Below are 20,164 nucleotides of genomic sequence, written 5' to 3' on the forward strand. Positions count from 1 at the left end.
TTTATTTATTTGAGAGAGAGAGAGCACAAGCAGGGGTGGAGCAGCAGAGGGATAGGGAGAATCAGGCTCCCCACAGAGCAGGGAGCCCCCATGAGGAGCTCGATCCCAGGTCTCTGGGATCGTGACCTCAGCGGAAGGCAGATGCTTAACCCACTGAACCACCCAGGCACCCCAGGTGCCCCCTGTTGGCTTCTTTAAATTGTGTCTTGGTGCATAAATGTTTTGAATGACTGACCTCAATAATTACATGCGGATTTTATCAGATTATTTTTTAATGATGTCTGTTGGAGTTAAAAGTGCAACTATATGAGGATGATCACTGGAACTGAAATGTAAAATACATCAAATGTGGGATTCTAGAATTTGGAATATTTTATATTCATCAGGATACCATATTTCAAGAAAAACAACTCTCTTCTGTTATCTCTGTCTTAAATCTCAACTCTGTGCACAACCCCACCTGTAGGTCAATATTTCTAAAGAAAAATGACACAACAGTGCTGGCTAGTCTCACTTGAAATTCATAATCATGAATCTCTTATGACCACTCAACACTGTCAGCAGTCCACATATATATTTTTCTGGTGAGCTTTTCTTCCCAATCTCTGAGAAGGCTATTTCATACCACCTATTCCTTACCAAACCGTTATTCAATCCCCATGCATTCTCTCAGCTGATGATTTTGCCTCATATTTCACTATATATATAAAGAAAGAAATTGAGAAAAGTCCTTATCTTCTTACAATTAAGTGAGTTGACAACCTACATCTGTACTGAATAATTATTCCTTTATTCTTGTTCTCTGCCACAAGTTTCAATTTTCTTGATTTCTGGGTTCCATCTCCTCTAGAACACTGAATACCTCGGTTATGCAATTACATTGTTTCTGTTCTATATCACCAATTCTTCCCTGTCTTCAGAGTCATTCCCAATAGCATACAATCTATTTTATTTTTAAGTTTCTCTTGACCACATTATTTACTTTGAAAATTCTTTTATCTCCTTACCAGCAAAATGTCCCAAACAGAGATCAAGTTGTGTACAGTCAATGTCTCAGCTTTCTTACAGCCTCTAGTCTTCCCACTTTATGTTTTCTGATTCAGAGAAACTTCTGTTTGTCAGTCATCAGTGACATTCATGTTGTACTATCCAATATTCATTTTGGTTTGTGTTTCACCTCACCTCTAAGCAGCAGATGACATGATTGGACACTCCCTGTTTTCTTGAGGTATTTTTGGATTGTGATCTCCATAACTACATACTACTCTGATTTTCTTCCTATCTCGCCATCTCTCCTTCTTATTCCCCATTGCCTCCTCTTTGCATACCATCAAATTCTGAATGTTGGCACGTCTCAAGACTCTGTCTTGGAATTCCTTTCCGTCTCTGTATCATGTTCAGAAAGAGAGAGAAGGCCAATGAGGTTGGATAACATGTTTGTTGTCTTTGTCCGGTATGGACTTTCTTCAGATCTCTGTAAGGTTGACTCCTTTTGAACATCAGGTCAGTGTCCTCTCTTCAGGGGGAATTAATAGACTACTCCATTGAAGATACCCACTTCTTTCCTCCACCATTACTGCTCTTTGTTATATCCATTTCTTTTACTCTCTCTTCGGACTTATTTCTATTGAAATTATCTTGATTGTTTGCTTATCTACTTTTGTTTTCTTCTGAAATGTAAGCTTCTCTATACGTACTACTTATATTCCGATAAAGTACCTGGCATATAGCAGGCGATCAATATATATTTGTTGAATAAATGATAATAGTTTAAAAATTCTAAAATATTAATATTGAAACATGTTGAAAGAAATGTTAAATTTTAGTAAATTAGTAATATGCTTCAGTCTAGGAAGATAAAAACTAATATTGCTTAAATTCTTAAAAAAAAGTAAAGTGCAAAGAGTAAACCCTATCTTCTTCACTCTTTCGTGAAATCATAACAATTTGAGAAGTTAATTCCACGAACTTTACTTCAACTTAATTTGCCTAAAGGTACATATGGTGCGTGGCACATGCTCTATTGCAGGTGAGGAAGCTGCCCTGTGACAGGGGAGATACTTCACACATAGTAAAAAGGAAAAATTAGGATGGCTAACTTATACTGAAAATAGTCTTGAAGGCAAATGTGACATACAACAACTAAGAATTATTATTGGTTTTGAACAGCAGAACACCATGAAAAATCCTGAGAATGATATATCAAGCAAAAGTTGACAAACGAATTGGAAGGAAACCTGAGGATAGTCTCTGCACAGGGAGGTACAGATAAGTTAGTATATAGTAGCTAGGAACGTAACAGAGATGGGTAGCTATTTAGGATGTGGAGAGGCAGGCCAAATTTAAGATGGACATAGAATTTTTAGACCTACTGATAAATGAGATGTGGATGAGAATGGGGAGTAGGAGAATAAGAGGTTTCAGTTTTGAGCTTGGGCAACAAGAGAAGAATCATAGCACTGGTAGTAAGAGGAGAGAAGTGTGACATCCAGGAATAATGGTATCTTATGGGAAAGAGGATAGATTCAGTTTTCAATGGCAATGTTAAGATTTAACAATACATCAAAATTAAACTAACATCATGTCTGAGACAGAACATAAACAGTGGCGATATAAATAAAGGAGAATGAATCCTTTCTTCCTTTCCATAACCTCCAGGCAAATTCAAACTCTGTCTTGTTGCCCATCACCCTTATCTTCCTTCTAAACCACATTGTTTTTTCAGTACAAGACATCAGATATGTGCTAAGGCACTCTAAAAATTTACTTAACTCACTAAAAACACCACTCTCCCCATAATTATATTACAGCAAGCTACAGGACAGTAATGTGGTTGTGGCTGGGTTCTTTCTCATCATAAACAGAGTTATAGGTTTCAGGCCTATTTCACTCCAAACAGCTTGGTTTTCATTTAAAACAGTATTTTATCCAAACTCAATAATCACTAGCCCTTCACCCCTTGTTGCCACCAAAATCAGAAGCATCCCCTAAATCAGTGTTTCACAGGCATGAGTATCAAATCACTATTAAAACAAACAAACACAGGAAGATAATCTTGCTCTAAATATCTTCTGTTTTAAATGGGTAGGATTTTGACTCAGAAGGGTTTTGTTTAAAATAGTTATCAAATTAATCTCTACCCATGTGTGGATACACACACACACACACACACACACACAACATAACATGAAGAAACTTTTTATCATAGAGCTTCAAAATGACTATCTTTAGAAAAGGATTGAGGAATATAGTGTTACATTGAAGAGTATATTTACCCTAGAGATTCTGCTGGAAATTCAATACACAAAGCAAAAATTGTGTTTGGTTTGAATCCTACTTGAAAATCTCTCAGGGAATCCATATTTGATACCACCACAGACAGTTGTTTTTCTCTTATTGTTATACCTAATCACTATTTCTTTATTTGGCAATGCCATGTGATAGTTCTCTTGTATTTAGGTATTTATCTAAAATCCATTTCAAATTATTCAACATTTCATGCATAATAAATACAAACTTTTTACGACCAATATAATAAACACCCATTTCTGCACAGATGGTTTCTCTGCATGATCTGCACTTCATGCTGTGATGCATGGGTTACATGCCTTAGAGGAATGAGCTTTTTATAAACATCGGATTAACACCATAGTTACACTTAATTTGGAGAAATGCTGACATTAAGGAGGTGAAAGGCAACTATGAGAACTGATAAAATAGGAGAATCAGAAATCCCATATTACACTGGGGCATAAATTCATCAAATGCAGAGTGACTTAGAATCAAGAACACTACACACGTTATTCTTTCTCTTTTTCAAGTATATTGGGTTGATTTTACATTATTTACCTGCTTGTAATTGTGGTGTCCCTTTCCTCCAAAATCCTATTGTGTACATTACAATATATTTCAATCTACTTCTTAAAAGACCAATCACAGATCAGGGGATGAAATAAGTGAAGAGTGAAAAAGACTGCTTAGAGTTCTAACGGAATATTAGAGCCAACGAGAGAAATGCAACTGCTGACTCAGGGAAGTTGTAAATTCCTCAGACTGAGGAGATGATGTGGGTGTTTATGCCACACTTCCTGTAATACATGTGATGTAATATATAGAAAGAGATACAGTCAGTCCATGTCCTAAAGAGAGGATGGTTATGGGGCCACTATATGACTCCTGCCTTCCCTTCCTGATTATGATATTTGCATATCCATTCCATATTGACTTGTTAACCCTATTGTGCTCTTTATGTTGATGTATGAATATTGCTGGATTCCTAACCTCAAGTAGTTTTCAGTGTACCCAGGGAATATAACGTGTAAAATAATGGCACGTAATAAGAATTGCTTGGAAGACAAGGAGTTATGGATCACTTGCCCACCTGTGGTGCCTTTAGTTGTGAGATGTGACACTTGAAAATTCAAGACAGAAGATGATAATTCAGTATGAAGGGTTGGCTAAAATTAGTGGTAAGAATAGTTTTATGGACTTGATATTTCCCCTGGTATCAGATTCTTCTAAGAAAGAACTACCTCTGTTTATAAAACAGAAGTTTTTGTGTATGAAAAGGCAGGCTTCAGGTCAGAGACTAGAACCTCATAGGAAATACCAAAACTAAAAGAGGGCTGGGTTAATCTGTTTAAACAGATAAATAAAAATTGTTGGAATTTATTTATTTTCTTTGTTTTTTGTTTGTTTGTTTTTCATTTAGTGACATAGAAAAAAAAGAAAAATTAGAGGGTCAGATGGAGAAATACAAAGAGATTAGAAACCAAATTTTGTCCTTTTAAAAGCTAGGATATGAAATACTCCATTTTAAGTTATTTGTATTGCTACAAGACATAAGTTTCAAAACTGTGTGTCCTACAGGCACAAAGACCATAAGCAAATATTTTATTTTGTGTAAACAAGAAAAGGTCCTGGGATAGGAGCAGCAGTTGCAAGATAATGAGATCTCCGTATACTTAAACAATCAAAGCAGAAACTCAGAACCAGAGGTGACATGAGAATATAAATCGCCCGAGAATTTACCTTGTATTTTCCACGGAGTATGGTATTGGACTTAGTTTATCTTCTCTAGATATTAAGGGATAGAGTGATCCTAATTTGCATCTGACATTGTTACTTTCCTCTTGACCAGTAAAAAGATAGTTAGGGCCACACCTCTACCCCTGTGAAATGAAAGTGATAATGTAAGCAGTCACAATATTTGCCTTGACATCATTGTCCCTCTAGCTACCTTTTCTTGCATTCCATTTCTAAACTTTGGAAGCAGCAGAACACAATGATTGCATTTACCTAATTACTGCCTACATGTTATGTAAATCCCAGTCTACTGGTAGTAATGCTATAGGCTGGGCATGCCTCAGGCATTTGCTTGGCTGGTATTACTCTTAGCAAACTGCCACAGACACTTCCCTCAGACCTGGGCTCTGTCTTTATTAGGTTTCAAGGGTGAACTGTCTAGTGTTCTGGGTTCACTCTTTTTTGGCAAATTTAAAGCATCAGAGCGGATCCTCTGGCCATTTTTTAATCAGTTTTTTGTTTGTTCGTTTTTGGTGTTGAGCTGTATAAGTTCCTTATATATTTTGGATATTAATCCCTTATAGCATATATCATTTACAGATATCTTCTCCCATTCAGTAGGTTGCCTTTTTCTTTTGTTGATGGTCTCTTTGCTGTGAAAACTTTATTTTGGTGTAGTTTATTTTTCTTTTGTTTTTCTTGCTTTAGAAGACAAGTCTAGAAAACCTTGCTAAGGCCAATATAAGAGAAATTACTGCCTGTGTTGCATTCTAGGATTTTTATGGTTTCAGGTCTCACATTTAGCTTTTTAATCCATTTTGAGTTTATTTTTATATTTGGTGGTAGATTGCTGATAGACACATGAAAAGATGCTCGACATCATTAATCATCAGGAAAATGCAAATCAAAACCACAATGAGATGTCTCCTTATACCTGTTAAAATAGCTAAAATCAAAATGACAAGAAATAACAAGTGTTGAGGATGTGGAGAAAAAGGAACCCTTGTACACTACTGTGGGAAGTAAATTGGTACAGCCACTATGGAAAACAGAATGGAGGTTCCTGAAAAATTAAAAATAGAAATATCATATGATACATTAATTCCCCTATTGGGTATTTGCCCAAAGAAAATGAAACACTAATTTGAAAAGATATATGTACCCCTATGTTTATTGCAGCATTATTTACAATGGCCAAACATGGAGATAACCTATCATATATACACACATGTACATAGGAATAATGCATCCAAAAGGATGAGATTGTGTTATTTGAGCCGTGGATGCACCTAGAAGGTATTATGCTAAGTGAAATAAGTAGCCTGAGAAATATAAATACCAATGGAATCTACAAAGAAGAAGAAGAAGAAGAAGAAGAAGAAGAAGAAGAAGGAGGAGGAGGAGGAGGAGAAGGAGAACGAGGAGGACGAGGAGGAGGAGGAGGAGGAGAAACAAATGAATAAACAAACAAAAAGCAGAATTAGACCTATAAATGCAGAGAACAAACTGATGGCTACCAGAGAGAAGATGAGTGAGAAGTTGGGCAAAATGGGTGAAGGGGAGAAGAGATAGAGGCTTCTAGTTATGGAATGAATGAGTCACAGGAATATAAGGCACACCAAAGAATATAGTCAATGATATTGTAATAGTGATATAATGAGACAGATGGTAGCTACACTTGTGGTGAACATAGCATAATGTGCAGACTTCTCAATTCACTAAGTTGTACACCTGAAACTAATGTAACACTCTATCAACTATGATCAAAAAAAAAAAAAAATTTGAAAAATAAACAAATGTTTAAAAAATAAAAATAATAAAGCATAAGAGCAGGAATTAGAGTGGAGAAAGGGATTACTCAAGAAGTCAATTATCTTGGTTACTCAGGGCTTTCTAAAACTGGGAACTTCTTAGGGGGGGCAGCCTAATTCCTGATCTAGTTGTTTTGCTGGTGGTTATGTCATAGCAGGCAATATGTTTATTCAAGATCAGTGTCTTTTAAGATAGTAGGAAGGGAAAAATGAAGGGGGGGAATCGGAGGGGGAGACGAACCATGAGAGACTATGGACTCTGAGAAACAAACTGAGGATTCTAGAGGGGAGGGGGTTGGGGGGATGGGTTAGCCTGGTGATGGGTATTAAGGAGGGCACATATTGAATGGAGCACTGGGTGTTATATGCAAACAATGAATCATGGAACACTACATCAAAAACTAATGATGTAATGTATGGTGACTAACATAACATAATAAAATAAAATTTAAAAAAAAGATCAATGTCTTTTGAAATGCATTCCTTGGCAATCAAAACCTTCATGTCGGGTACTTAAACTACATTGTCCTAACTCCTTAGTTTCTTTTACATTATTTCAACTGTTCTCACAGTAAACAATATTGTGCTAATCACCAAATACAACAACCTATATTAGACCTCACTTTCCATGGCTCCCAAACACTGCCGGATGCCTTCTAGAGACTCATGTCACCTGGAAAGCCTCATCTTGCAGCATTTGAAAAATTGACTAAGTGGGCTACAAAGTAGATCAGGAGTAAAATCATGTGAAATGGAAATTCTATGGAGCAAGTTTCATGTAATCATTCTGTCACATCAGAGTTCATATGGAAATCATTGCTAATAAAATATGATCTTCCACAAACCTTCATTACTGATATTCTTATTTAATAGCATTTAATCACTGTTTGCTAAAACCATCATGGTTTTCTCTGATTAAACATCAAATCTATAGGCAAATATAAATATCAAAAAACGTGGTCCTTCAAGAAATGGCTATTTTATTTCTTATTCATTATATTTTAATTCTTCACTTTATATACTGAGTCTAAAGGAAAGAGAACGTCAAGGACAAAGTTTCTATAAAACAAATAACAATTATGTCTATCATTGTTTTTAATTATACTTTTTTTTCTAAATAGCACTTTGAAAAAGACTTTTCTCCTTAGTTAATTCTGTCCTCACTTTAACAGATTCTTGCAATCCTTCCAATCTGTCATTAGTTGTAGATGATTCAAATACAAGTACTGAAAGAATAAATGTGGTACATGTTTTACTTTAGGGTGACCCTAGAAATAATAACTATAATGAAAAGAAACCAGCAATCTAAAATATTATATATGCCTAGTTATTTGCCCTGTTTGTTATAATCCAAGTTCATCTGGTTTTTAAATCATTTTATTCTAGTTAGAGATTCCCAGTTTAGTATTTATACATATAAAATATGAAATATAGATTATTAATATATTCATAAATTTTAAGCGATCTTTGGTTACTCTGTTTTAAGCTAGGGACATGTTCTTGAAAACTATACCATTTATATTAAAGGTCTGTCTTCATTTCCATTACAACCTCTTATTTTTTAGTACTTCATAATTTGGATTATAAAAAATACACTTCAGCCACAACCTAAGCAAAAATGATTTTAGCTTTAGGAACACATTTATTTAAAAAAAATGAAAATCCAAAAACCAAAAATGTTTATGTTGTTAATCAATTGGATTATGTAATTACAAAAGGCATGCTTTTTTCTACCCTTATGTTACTAACTATACCTCCATGTGGAGGCACAAATGGAAGTGTCACTCATTGCAGACAGTGGCACAAAAGACCACTTTTGATTTTCTGTTCTTTCAGTGGTTTGTGACCCTGGGCAAGCCGCAAAAAGATTCAGCTTTCCAAGTAAAGGAAAGAAACTAGTTCCTCCCTTCCTAGCATGACTTATAACAATAAATGAGTGCAATGATACAAAACTATAAAAGATAAGCAGTCACTCATCTTAGGAGCATGTCACTAGACTTTCCACTTTATACATCTCCTTTAGTGCTATTCTTGAAGATGACTATCTTTTGGAATACAAAAACACTGAGGTGTCCTCTATACTCCCGTTTCCATTACTACCTTGTCAGCCTCTCTGGAAGCTGCACTGATTCTCTCATGTCTGTCACAACTAAAAGTCCTCAAGCAATGGTTTTCTAAACAATTAGCAAAATACTTCCTATCATTTCATAAAGATTTGAATGTACTCCCAAGTTATCGTCAAATTTGTGAGATAAAGTGTTTCATCTTGGGAGAGATCCCCTTCCTTTATATCCATTAAGTTTCCATTTCTAGGCAATCAGTCCAATATTTCTTTTAATTGACAAATATTTACTGGGACTTACTAGATGTTTAGACCCATGAAGTCATTAAAGAGGATACAAAGAAATTTAAGAAGGTCCCTAATGGCTTAACATCTTAGTTGGTAAAATGAGATTTAAATACATAATGCCATTATATGACAGTGTAAATAACTTCTGAGCTATCATAGACATGGTAAGACCTGAGTTGGGCTCATAAATAAATAAAATCTGCATAAACATAAGGAAGTGGGGAGCATTCTAAACATTAGAATAGCAAAGTGTGTTGGGGGTACAACGTGGACAATAGAAGAAGAAGCTGTCTGACTGGAACCAGTACTAGGAGAACAGACAGAGGTTGATGATAAGACCTGAGCTCTTGTCACATATGTGTTTTACATTTTTTCCTATATGTTAAATACTGCATTGCCTCAGAATATTGAAACTTTCTGATGCTAATCCTACATTCTTTATACTATAAGTTTGCCCTATATCAGAAATTTTATCAAATAACCCTTCAATTCAAAAGCCTCTTTTGGTTTCCTATTACATATTTGTTTAAGCTACTCCAAACATAATCCCTTCCTTAAAACTTAGATGACCTTGCAAGCTCTCAAATGGAAATGTACCAAGCTGAACTCATCCTTAATACCTTTCATGATCTGTTTCCTCTTCTTGCTTCCCCTCCATAAAGAATTGCATCACCATTCCCCATGTCACCTGAGTCAGAAATCAAGAAATTTGTTAATATAGGTTCCTATCTCTGTTTATTCAAATTTTAATCATTTTTCAAGTCTTCTTCATTCTATTTGCTAAAGAGTTCCAGATTATTACTGTGTTTCTATTTGTATGCTTGTTTATTTAACCAGGTTCTAATTTTTTTCCTGGTTCTCATCAGTTATTGCTAGGATTTCATTTAACATTATTCAATTACTACTTTTATTTTTACAATAAAACAAATCTTCAGCAGAGTATATAAATCCTCCAGGATCCCCTCCCTGCCCTCTTTTCAGACTATTCTCCCATAGCTCTCTTCCTCCTTAATTACTCTGGACCAGCTATTCAGAATTAATTACATGCGCCATAATGAGCCATACTCTTTACAGATTTGTGGATCTACCCATGCCAGCATTACATCCTACAACTTAATTCCTCTCCCTTCCTCATCTTGAACCAACTCTGGTCTTTCAGCTCTGCTTAAATATCTACCCTCTCAAAACCTTTTGTGAACCTGAGTTGGGATTTTCTATTTATTTATCAGATTATATTGTGTCCCTTATCATGGCACTTCCAACATGTGCCAAATTAAAATGACGAAGTCAGTTATTTGTTTCACCTGCATTCTACAAGCTTGAGGTCAAGGCCTCACCTTACCCTCTTCTTCTGGCAGAGGCATGATGCTTGTCTGGTATATAATAAGGGTTCGATATTTATTTCCTAATAAAAAAACCTTACTCAGTTTCCCTGACATTTCCATAAGGGAAAAAAGGGGGATGTGGTGGGGAGTGGGTGCTCAACCAAGATTAACAGGCCATGACTCCATGCTATTGATCAAGCCCCTTTATGGGAGATCACAGAAAGTCTCTGAAAATTAGAAACTATATATGCTAATCCTATGAAAGTCTGATCAAGAAGAGCATCTGTGTGTGTGTCAGAGTAGTTGAAGCAAAACTTTACTGTTTATGTTTAAAAAGATAATTCATGCTTCAGATAATACTTCAATTTCATTTTTGAACTTCAATTTTCTTCAAATTTTACATCTCAATCAAATTCAAGATATATTTTTGAGCTTTATCATATGTCAGGCATCATGTTATTCTATGAAATGCCCCACATACCTATGAGGTTGTTAGATTCCATACTCAATATTTTAGTTGCTGAGTTGGAAAGTCAAAAGAAGTTTAAGGAGCAGATCTTAAGGTAGTAATTTGCAAATGCCAAACTGAAAATAAACACTGAAATCATTACCTTCAGGGAAGAATACCAGCATTTTTATATCAGACTATACAAAGCATGTACAGTAGGATTTTTTTAAAACAACTTCAGACAGTTGCGTTTGCATAGTCTGTAATATAGAAGCTTAGAAGTGAGAGAATGGTGTCAGAACAGGCAGGCAGCCTTCTTTTGTGGAAGAGGTTTGAACACAAGGAATCAGTGGAACAAAACCTAACCATGCTTATCGAAAAAAAGAAAAAGTTTTACACATTTAAACAACTCTGGGGTGCCTAGGTGGCTCAGTGGGTTAAGCGTCTGCCTTCGGCTCAGGTCATGATCCCAGGGTCCTGGGATCAAGCCCCGCATCGGGGTCCCTGCTCCGCAGAGAGCCTGCTTCTCCACCTCTTTCTTCCTCTGCAGCTCCCCCTGCTTGTGCTCTCTCTAATAAATCTTAAAAAAAAAAGACACTGCATTGTTTTTTAAAAAAATAAACAACTCCTTTGTATTTTCATCATTTGCATGAATATCCCTATTTAATCAGATTGGGGCATAAGTTGAAAGGGTAAGGAAGGAAGCCATCTTTTCCCTCTTCTAGAGGATCAATTATCTTTAGGATACTTTTCTTTATTATATAAAATATTACAGTTTCCCCCTAAAACCACATAGTCTATCTCATCAGAAGATAATTGAAAAACCCCTTGCAATAGATGTATCTTCATAATGTGTATCTATAAACTTGAAGAATGTTAATTTCATAAGCATAGAGCAAATAGCTACTGTTCTCTAACATAATCAAAATGAGGTAACTGATAGTCTCTCCGTATTGATTGGCATTTGCTTGTGAATCTAACATGCATAAATACTCTGAAGCAATCATTAATTGATTTACCCATTTCAGAATCAGATAGTTTCCCCTTGATTTATAAGAAAAACACAATTTAAACAAAGGAAATTAAAGATGACAAAGGAATAGTATATTGCATATACAATAGTAGTTATTCCATTTTGATATTGACCTGCCAGTACCTCAAATTGATTCTTCTTATACATGACACCAACTATGACAGCTTTAAATACTATCTCCATTCAAAGGGCCAAGGGGATTTTTTTTTTTTTCTAAATGACTATTGTACAAAGTTGCATGAATAAGTTAAAGAGATAAGCTTATAACAGAATGGCTATATGTTTGCCTATTTATTAATTAGATAATCAAATGGGAAATATGTCTGAGCACCCAGAAATTACCATCTAAAATAGAAAATCAGAGAGGTCTAGTCACATAGAAATGGCGATTGATTTCCCCAACCTGGTAAATTCCTTTTTTTAAAAAAAAGATTATTTATTTATTTATTTATTTATGTATTTATTTGGGGGAGAGAGAGAGAGAGCATGAGTAGGGGGAAGGGCAGATGGAGAAGCAGACTCCTTGCTGAGCAGGGAGAGGGATGCAAGGCTCAATCCCTGGACTCCAGGATCATGACCTGAGCCGAAGGCAGACTTTTACCCAACTGAGCGACCCAGGTACCCTGAAACTGGTAAATTCCTTAGTAAATAGAAAAAGATAAAAATAAACCTATTTTTAATTAAGATAATAATATCCATATACTTTTACTAATTTTCATTTTGCCACATCCATAAAATTTATAATGTTCATAACAGAGCTATCAGTCTTTCTCATTCTTTTACTAAGACTGACTTTAAGAACTCAGCAGGGACATAGGTCTTTGGTACTCCAATTCATTCATTTTTCCAGACAATAATTAATGTATTTTGAACTGTAAAGATGAAATTATATGCCTGCCAATAAATGAAATTACGTCATTCCATGTGGTTCCTTTAATCCCTTTATTCTTTCAATTGTATTTCCTTCCACATGTTGATAAATTTGTAAAATTCAGTAATCTACAGATTGTTTCTCCAGTTACTATAGTGGCCAATTTTTTTTGGATTTTGAAGGTGACCTTTCAGTCACAGCATCCTTCCAAATGAGTTTAAGGTTAGAGCCTACAATCACTTAACAGCATAAAAATTGCAAAAAAAAAAAAAAAAAACCTAAATTGCACCCACAAGCAACTAAATGCATAATTAGCCACTGGAATGTCATGCCAAAAGTACAAATTAGCCACTCAATTGCACCTGCAACTGGTCACCTGCAGGCTCAATTAGACACACATAGTTTTGCCTGGACAATACATATCTGTCACAAAATAACTGAGATACATTTTTAGATCAGGAGAAGGTAGTGCTTGACCTTTTAGAACTTCCCTGAAAAAACTCAGTTTTGGAATATTTTCTTATATCTAGAAATTGTCAGCTCTCAGGCAACTTTCTCCAAACATTTAAAAAATGTAATGTATTGTTTCTATGCTTTCTCTTCTCATATTACCTGTTTAGTTTGGTGGACCACACAGAGTTAAAAAAAGCTCTGAGAATTACTACAACTGTGTTCTACAGAATTACACGTGTTATCCTTCAGTGCAAACCAATTAGTAATTACCAATGCTTGCTCAGGTAACACTTAGGTTTTCTAAACAATATATTTTCTATTAAAAAATTATATATTCTGGACACAATTTTTTATTTCAAGAAGGTTAAAGGAAGACACTGTTAATGGATCATGTACTTACTTAGTAGATGTTAGTGTTTTATTACTAAATTCATGTGTAGAACATATTTTTCTTGTTTCTGAGATGACACCACCTTGTTTTAAACACTTAAAAAGAAAATGATGACTCATGCTCCAGGAGAAAAAGTCTAAAAAAAATTGTGAAATAATTTCTGTGCCTTTCAAAAATTGCACTGTAAGATATAATGCTACTGCGGGCAAGAAACTGGCCATACATCATTTCTGTCTACGCAATCAAATCAAGCAGTGTAAATTGTTTTGGGAAATTATCAAACATGAAAATAGGCAAGGGGATCTTCCATATCTTTTATGTGACTCTTTAAGTGTGTGCCTCTATTTGACTTACTTTTTTCTACTGATTGGGATATTTCACAGCTCTGTAAAGAAAGACGTTTAAAGAAAGATGTCAACTGTAAAAAGACAATTGCCATGCAAATAATTCTTGTCCAACTTCATTCAGTAAAGATGTAAATGATTTATAGAAAAAATAACCCTCAAAATTTACAGTTTTATTACTTTGTAGGACATACATCAGTTTTTATCTAAATTAGAAATCTTATTCAAACTTAACTTCTTTCAGTGACTATAAATACTTTCATCTTTCCCTCTGAACCAGCTTTACCACCTTGTGGATCCTTCATTTATGAGCAAATTAAGTCTGACACAACCTCAATTTGCACTTTTTAGTCTTTTTTTTAATATTTTAATAACTTTATTTTACAATAGTTTTAGAGTTACAAAAAGGTCACAAAGTTAGGAAAGATAATTTCCATATCCACCTCAGTCACTTTAACCTCCTAAAAACCTTACATTAGTATGGTACATTTGTCACAACCAATGAACTGTTTTTGAAATATTATTACTAACTAAAGTTCATACTTTATTCGGATTTGCTTAGTTTTTCACTAATGCTCTTTTCCTTTTCCAGGATCTCATACTGGATACATATTACATGTAATGATTATGTCTTCCTAGGGACCTCTAGACTGTGACAACTGTCCTTGTTAATAATGACCTTGGCAATTTTGAGGAGTCTTAGTCAGATATCTTGTAGAATGTCCTTCAATTGGTATTTGATGATTTTCTCATAAAACTGGAGTTATAGGTTACTGGGAGGAAGACTACTGAGGTAGAGTGACCCCACCATCACATCATACCAAGGGTTCATTTTATCAGCATCATTTACCAGTGTTGTTGACCTTAATCACCTGACAGAGGTAGTTTTTGTCAGGTTTCTCCCCCAGTAGCTAGTCCTCTCCCTTTCTCATATTGTACTTTTTGGAAGGCTTTGCAGCCTACACATAAGGACTAGAGAGTGAGGCTCCACTTTTTTAGCAGCAGTATCAACCAAAATTATTGGAATGCTGCCTAGGAAATTTTTCTATTCTTGCATTTGTTTATTTATTTAATGATTTATTTGTATTACTATGGATTCACAGGTATTTATTTTATACCTTGGATGATAATCCAATGTTACATTATTTGCTCAAGTTGTTTCAGGTTGGTCATTGGGACCCCTTCCAGTTCCTTCTCACGTCCTTTGACATACCTTGTGTGTGTGTGTCGGTATATGAGCATTTCTTTCTTTTCTGGCACTACAAGATGCTCCAGGCTCATCTTATGTATCATCTTTTCCAACCCAAGAATCAGCCCTTTCTTTCTATTAGAGAATGTTACTAGAAATCCAAATTTTGGCACTGAGTGGAGAGTTTTCTTGTTTGTTTGTTTGTTTCTTAGGGTTTTTGTTTTGTTTTGTTTTTTACTTTTTGCAAATTATACTTTCACAAAGTTAAATGGATTTTATGGAGGCCACAGATTATTTATAGGAGTCTGTTTTCCAAGCCTGTTCTTTGTGGGCAACCCAAACATAAGGAAGTTATCATTTTTGACAGAAGAGCAGACTGCCTAGAGGAACCATCAAAATGGAATGTGAGCGAAGCCTGATGAATCCCTTATGTTATCCATGGGTTTTATAATCAACTAAAATGTAGCAATGGATAAATCTAGCATAGATATAGAGATAGTCAGATATACCTACTCAACTTCCTTTGCTTCTCATTCTTTCATTCTTGTTTTGTTTTGAAACACTGCACAACTTAAAAGAAACAGGAGAGTGGACATCAGGTGGGCAATTTGAAGAAACACTTAAACAAAATCTTAGGTAGAAATCTATACTCATTGAAGAGCACATTTAATGTAATGTTAGAAGTCTTTTGTCCCAGGGAGTTTTCATTTACCTCTACCAATTCGAGTTTGCAGCCATTGCCAATCCCTATTTTAGAAAATACTTTTTGATTGTATTTGTCTATATTTATCATTTGGGATAGGGCTTCATAGAACAAGAATTAGATCTGATATTTACTAATATTATGAATGTTATCACACAATTTTTGTGTAAGTATACAGAAGTGATGTCCTGCCTCTGTTATGACAGATCCAAATTCAATACCCAATAGAATTTAATTATATCTCAGGATGGATATGCCATAAGAGTATTAGGGTAAGTTGAAGTTCAGATGTCATGGTCAAATAATAATAATAATTATATATACAAGTCATATTTTCAGTTGCTGGCTTCTTTCTATTCATTGTTTATTTTGATACATCCAGCTCAATTTTACTTTGGAAATACAGGAGAATTTCCCTTCTCATTGACAATGGGATATAATGAATCCCACATTATTTTTCTTATATTTTTCATCACTTATATAATTTTTCATCACAATGTCTTTTTCCAATGATTAGAATGGTGCCGCCTACACACTCTATACATTAAATACAGAATTTGAAAATTTAGAATACTGTGGACCTCAGGCAAATCCCTGGTTTTTAATTCACAAAATGGGAGCTTACAACCTCACTACTGCTTTAAAGAATTTCTCACTCGCTTTGTTTTCAGAGGTATTCAATGTCAGGTAGTAGGTAAACAGTATAATAAATTGTGCCATCATTTGCTATTAGTGGTAGTAAATTGTTTAACAATCTTTCTAATTTTGTTTTAAATTTCATATGGCTCAGAGTCTACTGAAACCCCCTTTAAAAATAAATCGAGCTTCCAACCACTTGCTATTGCCTCTAAGTGCCCATAATGTATTCCTGGGACCTTTGTGGAGGCAAGAGCCTTACCACATCTATCCATTTCCCTCAGGGGAGAAACTTGATAAGAAGCATGCATATCTTCACCAGCGATCCTATGGCCCAATTATTTTTATAATGGATGGAATAAGATTGAGAGTGCCATCTTACGTATACTTCTTCACATTGTGTCTCTCCCATTAGCGCCAGATGTGGCTTCAGGAAAGCTACTGGTTGTAGCAGCTCAGTGCTGCACTGGGGATTTGTCCTTTTATAAAAAAGACGGCTAATTGAGTGAAATACCCTGTAAAAGGAAAAAAGAGAACTGATATCTGGCTTCCTAAATTTCAACAGTCTAAATATCTTTCAAGCACTTTTTAACATTTAAAAATATATACTTTTTTTCTATTTCTAAAAAACTTCAAGACTTTTGAAGCCTCACAGTTTAGTGCAGGACATGAAACATGCTCTGTGTAGCCACTTAGACACGTGCAAATTACTAGGGACTCCAATAAAGATCTCTTCTTGTAAATATTTTGGGGGACAATCGTGCCCACAAGTTGAAAGCTGTTTCTAGTATATTAGAAGGTAAACATCCTTTTCAGGGCTTTGTCTTTTTTTACCCTTCTTGTCTTATTCTTTCAGTATTCCCAGATGCTTTTTCACAGTAAATAAACTAAGCTTATGCTTATTAATGTAGAAAGTTTTTCTGATTTACTTCTTATGCACGTCTCTTGTTTTTTTTTCAGTAAATATTAATGAGCTTGCCATTTACAACCACTATATCCAAGTACATTACATCAAGTCATATTTAAGGTCATTTAATATTATATTTCTAGCACTCATACCTCATACTTTATCCTGTCTCAAGGGAAAAACATAAATTGAGAGACTACAGATTTAGAACTACTAAAATAGGGTTATATAGTCAAAGCATTACTATTACTTTATCTGGACAGCAGAGAGCAGTACAAATCTAGCCCTATGCATATAAATTTTTTTTTGCATTAGAGTGCAACCAGGACACAAATCCAATGAATGACTAAGATGCACATTTCTCTCCTGCTTATTAACTCCATTTCCATTCTCCCCTTCTTCTACGTTAAAGGATAGTGCCTCAGGAGGGAAATAAAACAATGCGATACGAATGGAACCCTCCTCTTTCTCTCAGAAAGTTGCCACCACATGGAATAGTATTTAATTCAGCCAACTAAACAACAGAAACTGCTTCCGTATTAACAAAATCTTAGAGGAGAGTTTTTATTTATTTATTTTTTTTTTTTTTTCAAACCTATTTGGGTATGCTAGTTTCAATGCTCACGTCAGTGGAATTTTTATCTAACCAAAAGGAAGGCAGTGAAACTAAACTGATCAGAAGACCATGTTTGAGGCTAGTACCACATTATCTGGAATTTTCTCAGCGGCTTTAAAATCATTTATATTCTAAGTTATGGTGTTATTTCATTCATTCATCCATTACTGGAGTTTTTAGTTTAAGCATGTCTCTTCAATGAAGTATGGCCTCATGAAAGTCAAAAAACTGAATATCCTGAGTAGCTACTTTGCCAAGAGTTTAATTTCTTCTTTGAAACACTAAATGCTGCTTTTAAGGGTTAGAAGAGATGAGACACTTCAGAATTCATTTAAATTCTTTATTCTCAACCACTCAAAACACATAAGATGAATAGATATTGTCATTTGATAGAAATAAAGTTACTGTGTGTGATTTAAAAATACCGTCTATAACTCTGAAATTGCATAAAGGATATAAGTAGGAGTCACAATGATACTGCTCCTTTGGGCTATTCTTTTGCTCTGTCTTCATTTTATTTTATCTCATTTTTGTTCTTAGTCTAAATTTGCTATAGCAGGGGGATTTGAACATTTCTATTACATGGTATAGTACTATATTTAGCGATTCTAGACTGTAAATAGACACGACCAAGAATTAAGAAGGCATAGAGGAAAAAAGCATGTGTTTTAACTGTCCTTACAAAAATTAGTTTGATTACAAATTACCGCAGGTCTTTTTGGAACCTGTCTTAGTGTAAGCTAAGATTGTATCAAAAGTCAAAATGTTGACAGCACACATGCTTCTGATAAAGGATGGTGGTGGATTTGACAGATGCTTGTAGGTTTTCTCCGAAATTTCACAAAGCTTGCTTATATTTCTTCTTTTGAAAGCTCAACTAAATATATTTCTTCTTTCTGGAAACATGGTATAGTAACAAGAGCATGAATTTTGGAGAATGAAAGGATTTCCCCTGAATCCATGATTTACTATTTTCTTTAAAACTATATGATGGTAATTGTTCTCTGAGTCTTAATGTTCTCTCAATAAAATTGGGAAATTAACACTTTCTTCACAAAAATGCTTTGATAATTAAATAATATATTAGGGGTATATAGCCCATAGTGATGCTCAAAAGGTTGGTTTCCATTTCCCCCCTCTCTTAAGTTTGTACATTAATAATTAAACCTTAAATATTATTTTAATTTCTGAAGGACATTTGGTCTAAAATAGCTTGACTTCAAATGGTGACATTTTCCAGGATTTCTTCTATGAATTATACAATGAATATTTGCATGCTTTTTAAAAAAATCATTTCTTCTCAATGTTGATTCCAAATTATTAAAGAAGCAATCCATATTTGACAAAACTTTGTATCTCCAAATCCCAGACTATGATAGACTATTACTTTGAGTTCCACAATAAACCACCCTCTAGTATTTATACTCCCACATGGATTCTGGGCTTTGACATACAATTAATGTTGGCCAATAAAACATCATATTATGATGTATGCAGACTTGATAAGCACTTGCACATTGGTGCTTTTCTTGGAGCACACCTTCTTGGAATCCACGCTAAAATAAACCCAAAATAGCTATTTGAAGGGGCCCACATGGGAAACAACCGAGGCTTACAGCCTCAGCTCTATCCCTAAGGGGGTGGCTTGAACCAACATGTCTAGCTAAGAGAGAGAGGGTATCTTGGGTTTTTCAGTCATCTCAGAAGCCAGCAAATACCACATGAAGCAGAAGAATCAGTCAACCCAGAGAATCATGAGAAATAATGATATTTTTTTAATGGTGCAATCAAAGGGCCCTAAAAACATTGTACGTATTTAAGGATAGTTATCAAGTCTATGATTTGGAAGAAATCAGGAAGAAACAAAAAGCCATAGGAGTACTATTTGTGGTAAAAGGGAAAAAAGAGAGTAAATAATATAATTAATAATGGTAATTAATATGTAATAGAAAATAAAAAGATACATGTCAAGGGAGAGAAACTCCCCCACCACCCCGCCTTAGTGATGGGAGAAATAAAAGATAATACTACAAATGAGAATATACATTTTGGGGCAGTTGGG

Source organism: Phoca vitulina, unplaced genomic scaffold (genome assembly GCF_004348235.1).
Source record: "Phoca vitulina isolate PV1807 unplaced genomic scaffold, GSC_HSeal_1.0 scaffold8, whole genome shotgun sequence".
NCBI lineage: Eukaryota > Metazoa > Chordata > Mammalia > Carnivora > Phocidae > Phoca > Phoca vitulina.